The sequence below is a fragment of the Ixodes scapularis genome, unplaced genomic scaffold (assembly GCF_016920785.2).
Source record: "Ixodes scapularis isolate PalLabHiFi unplaced genomic scaffold, ASM1692078v2 PGA_scaffold2__306_contigs__length_199485367, whole genome shotgun sequence".
NCBI classification, from domain to species: domain Eukaryota; kingdom Metazoa; phylum Arthropoda; class Arachnida; order Ixodida; family Ixodidae; genus Ixodes; species Ixodes scapularis.
The window spans coordinates 3,083,134-3,090,855 of NW_024609857.1; positions in this window are offsets into that span (position 1 = coordinate 3,083,134).

Sequence of the window (7,722 nt, forward strand, 5' to 3'; positions counted from 1 at the left end):
CTTCACTCTTAACCTGTGTCGGCGTGCGCGAACTACAGGGGGCGTTTACATCATCATCGTTTGTGACGTCACGGGTAGGACAGTCGGGGACAGACCGCGCAGATCTTGCATCCCTCGGCTCATCAGCTCGCTTCATGCGCTGTTTCAGTAACGCGCATCAAGGCCTGTTTCACGCGTCGCGTTTATTTGCTGAAGCGATATTTGTAGTAGGACATTTTACCAGCGCTTGAAACCCTGGCACGCGTAGTCGTGCTGACAAACATTTTTGGCGCTGAGGTGCCGAGGCGCTCGGATGGTCTGTGTGCTGTTCTCTATCCCAGTACGAAAAGCTGGATGATGAGAATAGATTATCCAGCACTTTGCCGCACTACAACATCTACCACGGCGAATAGGGTGTTTTTTTTTATTATTATGATTCCAGAACGGTTATGATTCGAGAACGAAATTTGAAAACCTCTCGCGTGTGTAGTGAACACTTCAGTGAAGGAGACTCCGTGTATCTAGTCGGTTTCAATGTATTTTGTGAGTGCTGGCGTGTTATTAGTTCCAGGTTGATTCCTTTTTGAATTTTGTAAACCAATAACCACACATTTCATAAAAAAAAAAAAGGAAATTGCAGGAAGAAGCGGTTGCTGGCTTTTGCAGTCGTTTCAATTAAATCCCTGCTTATTCAACCGGTCGACGCGAAGCATGCGAGACCCCCTCGCGATCGAAGTTTTAAATCTGTTAAGTCGCTGGCACTTTAGCGTCCCAAAAAACGAGGTATACACCTGCTATGAATTACTACAGCTTCTATGTTCAATTTTGAGGACCCAAATGTGCATAATACGTGAGTTGCTTCACAGCGATCGATTTTAAATTGGTAAACAAAAAAAAACAACAAAAAAATGGATAGAACAAATTAATCAATCTCCTGAATTAGCCGGGCCATGTCTGATAATTTAAAAATTTATGAACATCTCTGTTTTTCTTCTTTTTTTTTTCTTTTTTGAGCAGATGTTGCGACGGCGATTTGACCAACTTTTTTGCTACGTATTCGGTGCTGGAAAGGCTTGTCGAGTCACACTTCGGTAGAAGCGTCGTTATCGGCAAGCTCAATGCAGCTAAAACAAGTGTGCGGCGTTTTGCAGGACAACTGTGCTCGCGTGCGCAGCTGAGAAGACAGCACGTCATTTACTCTGGTGAATGCAAAACATTTTTATTATTATTTTCTTTTCTACAGCAGCCTCCACAAATCCGAAGGAAAAAAATAATAATCTGAGAGGCTCTGAATAGCCCTGACGCACGCCGCGCAAGCCCTAATGTGAAGCTCCTGGCTCGGTTTTTAACATTTTAAAGATTTTTAATATAGAAAAAGGAACAGTCTCAAAAACGTCATACACGTTTCTTTAATAAATAAAATTTTTAATCGGCATAGATGCGAACTAACATATCCATTCCATGTTTTGGCATAGCGCGTCGTCTGCTTACATCCTACCAGCTCCGTCACAGGAGGGCGTCCGCGAGGTGGAGCCACCTGATCTCGCCCTGGTCTCATCTAGAGCCCTATCTCGTTTGAAACAAGTAGGTAGATACAATGCTGGCCAAGGTACAGTGTTTCTCAAACTTAACGCCGCCACTGGTTACGCAAATATTGATCTATTTCATGCTACCCAAAGCTAAATTGGTCGCTGCAGCTGCTGTGAGTACCTTTCCCTGGTTGGGCTTTCATCGGGGATGCAAATCTTCACCAACTAGTTGGACCGCTAGCTTCAGAAATAGCTAAAAAAGTGAAGATATCGGACACCGTACGTTCCTGAGCACACAGTTCATCGGACTCTGTTGGATATGAGCAGCAGACGATTCCTTGCAACTATTTTGCATGCCAAAGGTGAATCAACACAGTATTAGGTAGGTGGTCATAATGTTTTGACTGATCAGTGTCTGCTTTATCTTGCCTTCGCCTGCCTGTAACGGCTTTCGGTTACACTTGAGCGTTTCGCTTTTCGCATGAAAAAAGAATAAAATGAAAAGATACGCACGGCTCGATGATAGTATTTAGCAAGTTCGTCGAGCGTAGAAGGCGCCGAGTAAGCGGTGTTCAAAGTCCCCGTGTGCACCAATGTCTGCGATACCATCGAGCGAATGGCTACGTTTCCATGGATGCGACCATGGCGCATCGAATCGAGATGTGACCAGTCAGGCGCCCGCGATCCTCCTTTCCCTTCCTCGTCTACCCAATCATAGGCGGTTAATCTCGATTCGATTCGCTACGATCGCATCCATGTAAACTCAGCCAATGTCTGTCTTCGAACAGACGCGGAAGCTGGCGTCACGGTCGCTTTGCATGTGCGCGTCGACAGCATGAGCTTCGGGAAACTGTCACCCTCCGATGTTATCCGCAGCTGCTGTTTTGTTCCCCGTGCTGATGGATATGCGGTGCCTCGACTGTAAACGGATTCAGTCCCCCCCCCCCCCCCCCCCCCCCCTCCCTCCCAAGGAATTGAGTCTGGCGTTATCGGGCACCGGTCTGGTCGCTGGGTCACGTTGCCGGAGGCGGCTGAAGAGCCGAGTTGGAGCGCGCTCCGGAGCTGAAGAGCGAGCTGAAGAGGCCCAGTTCCCCGACGGGGTACGGGTGGCGGGGACGGGGCCTCGGTGGCACCCGGCGGCGCAGTGCGGACTTCCTGCGGGCGGCGATCGACCTGACCGGGAAGCGACCGGTTATGCGTGCACTGTGCTCCGAAATAGAAGCCGCTTTGTGAAGCCGTTCCGGAGCTCGCTTTCCGCGTCTCCATTTTAATTAGGGCCCTGCTTGCACTGCCTCTGGGTTTGTTGTTTGTCGCCCCGGTAGCGCCCGTTTATAGTGCTGAAGGGCTGAGCCAGCGTTGGTGTCGACGAGCGGTGCAGGATCCTGCACAGGGGTCCGCCGCAGTGATTTCCCTAGGAGGGTATACAGCCCCCCCCCCCCCCCCCCCCCCTTGTTTATTTGAAGGCACCCCCTTCATTCGGAACGACTCCTCTATTCTCAATGCCCCCCCCCCTCTCATTTCGATACTTGGGGAAGCTCCTGGTCCGTCGGCACCTTCGTCACTGCTTTTGGCGCACCTCACTGGATAACATATGGCCCAGCCGTGGTCCGTGCATGGGTAAGTTCACGTTGCTGGGCTACGCTTTCTGCGTGTTGCCATTTCGGTGGACAAACGCTGGTTTGGACTCCAGCAGAAGGCACGAAGATGAAGCGAAAGAAACGGAAATGCGGCTTGACTGCAAAACCACCGAAGTCCGAGAGCAAATTTAGGTCGATTTGACGAGGATTTATTGCTTTCTGGTTTTTCTAGAGCGCCTATCAAGAGTTTATTCCTTTCCATTTTTGTTTGTTAATTATTTAGGAGAGCTGACCTCGACAGCCGTGTCGACTCGCCTCGATGACGCCACGTTCCCACTCGAAGAAGGACGTTATACTGAGAATGGGGGAGTAGTTTCAGAACGACGAAAACCGAGTTCCTGGACTGTCTGTTTGGTGCGGGACAGGGACGCTGCGGCCGACAACAAACAGCTCGTGATAGCCTCGTGGGGTCCTTGATTCTCAGCTGTACGTGTTCGACGCCTGCTCGCGTGCGAACAATGGCTGCCCGTAAGCCTTGACGACCGCGTGCCAGTTTCTTGCAGATGGGACCTTGGCGGGAGCTCGTTAGCCCCAATGGCCGCCGGAACCATTCTGGGCCGACCTCCGCCTTGAGCCGCTTCTGCCGTCCGGCGTGCTGTTCCGTTTCCTCCAGGAGATTGTTCGGAAATCCTGGCGTGGAAGAGCACTAGGACCTTGTCAAGCTGAAACAACAGAAGCACCTAAAGCATTTAGTCCTGGCTTTCTTATTTTTGTAAAAGCCAATAGGGAGATAAGAAGTCTTCTATCCCATGTGATTTGATGCGACACGATTAACACATTTGAGAGACACCACAGACGTGGTGTCTCTCTGCAGGACGGAGGACTACAGGACGTGTAATTAAGGACTCTATCCGCGGGTAGCCGCAATGAAGCTTACGAAGGCGGAGAGAGGTCCATCAACAGGACGGAGGACTACAGGACGTGTAATTAAGGACTCTATCCGCGGGTAGCCGCAATGAAGCTTACGAAGGCGGAGAGAGGTCCATCAATTTTTGCGAATAGCCGATCGTACGCGGACACGCATCCACATGAAGACTCCTGTCGGATCTCTAGGATTACATTGGAATTTCAACGTTGTGGATGCGCAAGGGGATATAAAGTCTGGCCACGACACCGTCCTCGACAGCACCAGCGCCACCTTTGGATTCATTCATTTCATTTATTTACCTCAAGGGCATCCTCGCGGCAGATGAAACGCCGTGTTTTGTAAAGCTTCTAACCTTAGAGTTAAATCATTTTGGTGAGGATTTTATATCATGCTGGCATATTCGAGTTTCGGAAGGCTCATTGCCTTATAACTTAAGCAAGAAGTCTAGTTTTCTGGGTGGAAATTTGGGGCAGCACGAGAGGGGCAGCAGGGAAGGACACTGGGCAAGGGGTTTCTGCAGCCGATGCTTACCGTGGCCCTTTCCCTTACTCAGTTGCAAGCCCGGAAAACTCTCAGAAATGCGGACTCGAGGCACTTAATCCAAATGCGAATGTTCCCCCCCTTTACCGAGTTTTGCACTCACTGATTGAATGTTTTCGTGTGATTACAGCGAGATATGGTCTACCAGGCCGTCCGAGTCAACACAGCGTCGTGTAGATCGTATTGGCAATCTTGACCTTACAGCAGTTGACCGGCGGACTTGGTTGGCAAACTCCAATCGACGCTCGTTCGCGGCATCCGCGTTGACGAAAGGGCGTACCGTCGCAGCGCGTCTCGGTTCGGTGTCAAGGATGAACAGCGGCGCACGAGGTATTCAAGGAGAGCCGGCGCTCTGCATGGGCCTCGTATTTGCATGGCCGCGCGTCTGCACTGCGTCAACGGGAACGGCGAGCCCGGCGTTGCTCGGCAAACGAATCCGGTCGACCTTGGCTTGCGTCGCCATCGGCGTCCTTTTCCGCCTGAGGATTTATTCCGGGAAGCCAAGACCCAAGATACACAGGAAACTCTTTGATTTGCACGGCCGGTTTCTGACTGAAAATTCTTTCTTTGCTTATTTTAGATTAACCCCGCACCGCCAGAGGCAGTGTTGTAGACGGGGAAAGAATTGGGAAAGCGGGTCTTGTAAAATGGAAAAAAATAAATATCATGCACGATGAAAGAGCGCAAGTTTGCAGATGGATCTACGCTAATGGAAACAGATACTAAGAAACAATGAGGAAGATTGTGCAAGCCAGGTCATTCCACCACGTTGTTGGAGGAGCCTCCTCTCTGCTGGTGTTTCGAGAAGATTGGCAAGAAAATAACGGAATATCACTCTGCACTGTAGCGGGACATGAGCCTTATTGCTGGGAAAAGATACACGAGTTAATCATAGTTAACATTAGGCTTCTTTAATTAAGGTCGACGGTTCGGGGAGCGAGATTGCGCCATGAATTGACGAAAATTGCCCGCCATTCTCATAGACAATAATCGGGCTTTTTGTGTGTGTGTGTTTGTCTGATGTCGGGGCGGAATAGAGGAAAACGGAAAACAAGTTTGAGTTCATTTTGCCTCAGAGTACCACTCTGCTGAGTGGTACTACGACAGAGAGCGCGAGGGTTTGGCGCTCCTTCCACTAAATGGAGACGAGTGCCACCGGAGACTGACACTCGAGCCTTTTCTCGAGCGCGCTCTGCGCACTCTTCGGGCAACCAGAATTTCTCGGAGTGCGAGTGACTTCTTCGCGCTCCGTGACGTAAACAAGCAAGATGGTTGCGCTGCTGTTAAGATCGTCGAGACGGAAGGCGTAACCGGACCGCTGCCCCTTTTCAGTTGATTAGTGTTTAATCCAGCAGGTAAAAACGATTTGATTTGAAAGCCAAGAGAGCAATCAGCGTTCCGAAAAAGGTTTGTTCGTGCATCTCGCTTCAAAAGGAAATTCATCTATCGAACAATAGCGTGTCGATAGCACAGCGACAGAGACGTTGTCGAGATGAGACATTCGGACCGCTCTGTCTTTTTTGTAATGCTTAGCCCAGCGAATAAAGATACTTCGATTTCAAAGCCGAAACATCAGTGAGCGTCGAGGAAAAGGTTTGTTCGTGCGTTTTGCCTGACAACGAATTGACCTGTCGAACCAGCGTGCCGATAGCTCGGCGACAGAAAAGTTGTGATGAAAAGACAGTCAGACCGCTGCCCCGCTTAGAATGCTTAGCCCAGCCGCAGCGAATAAAGATAGACTGAAAAGACGAAACACCAGTTAGCGTTGCGGGAAAGGTTTGTTCATGCATACCGCCTAAAAACGAATTGACGTGCTATCGACCTACGGCGTGCCGATATCGGCGTAGCTTCCGTCTCGCTGTGCGACGGAACCGATGGAACCAGGGAATCTCTGACAAATTTGAGGGTTTCCTGCGTCGACGAGCGTGTTCAAGAGTGTTGTCTTTAATTTAAATCGGAACGGCATGCATGGTCAATAAATAGATCGGCCAAGGTAACCTTCCACACTTGTGCACCAGGCGAGTCTTCGAATCTTTCAGGAATATTAAAACGTTCGCAGAAACTTCATAACGTCGCCCTCTCTTTTGCTTTAGACTCTGCCGCTCCACACAGGCCTAATAATTTATCTCCGAAATATTTTCGGCTTCTGCCACCCGTATCCTCGGTCGGAAGGAGGTCGTGTGGCGCGTCGATAGGTTCTGGCCGCGCTCCAAAGTTTACTCTGACTAACTCTAGGGTAAAGGTGGCTCTGCGAAAACTTACCCGCGTCCAGCGTTTCTCTATTTTTGTTGTCACGTGACATTATTCGCCAGGGTAACTCGGGTCCATTCGAGTAGGTTTTGAACGCAGCCTCGGTGTGTCACGCTCAGTGGTCACGCTTTTGTATGCTATGCTGTGGTGTACTAGAAGAGTACACCATAGCTATGCGCCGTTTAGTTGCTGCGCTCGGAGTATGAAACTCGGAGCGTCGGTGTAGAGTACATTAATTACGTTTAGAGCGATTGTTCTCCTGAAAATAATTCACGGAGTCCGAAAGACACAGGAAGGGAACTCAGTTTTAACCGTTATCTGCGCCTTGATAGTTCGTCTAGGCAGAGGCCTTGGCCCATCAGCGTCATTATTATTGATTTATTTGCTAAAGTTGCGTCGTAAAGTAGTTCAGACAGAGGTTTCGGTGTGTCTTCACCACTGTGCACCCGTGCAGAAGGTGTAGCACATTTTCGGATATATTTCTCTAGATATTGTCCAAATTTTTGAGGGCTCTAGAAATATTGTGTCAGATGTAAAAGTGATTCGACATATTTGTAATGCAATCTGTATGCTTTTAAAACGTCAACTTTGGTACCCGCCGCTGCTGCAGTGGAGAACACACATCGCACTGATTTCCAAAAGACTCCTTGCGCTTGTCAGCTCGATGGCGTTTTTTTGCGCGCACCAAAATCTAGCGTACTCTATCGCAGCTAACACCGCCCGTGCAATAGCATTTGGACGTCATCACGGCGAAATCGACAAAGATTGGACACGAATTGCTGCGTTGACATTCGGCTGGGCATCGTCTCAGTTGCTGAGTTGGCGCAACCCGAGTGGAATGACCATGATACCGGCCTTAGGGGTGGGCGACATGGGCGGTCGCCCAGGGCGCCATGAACCGCCAAGCCCCCTTTATTTT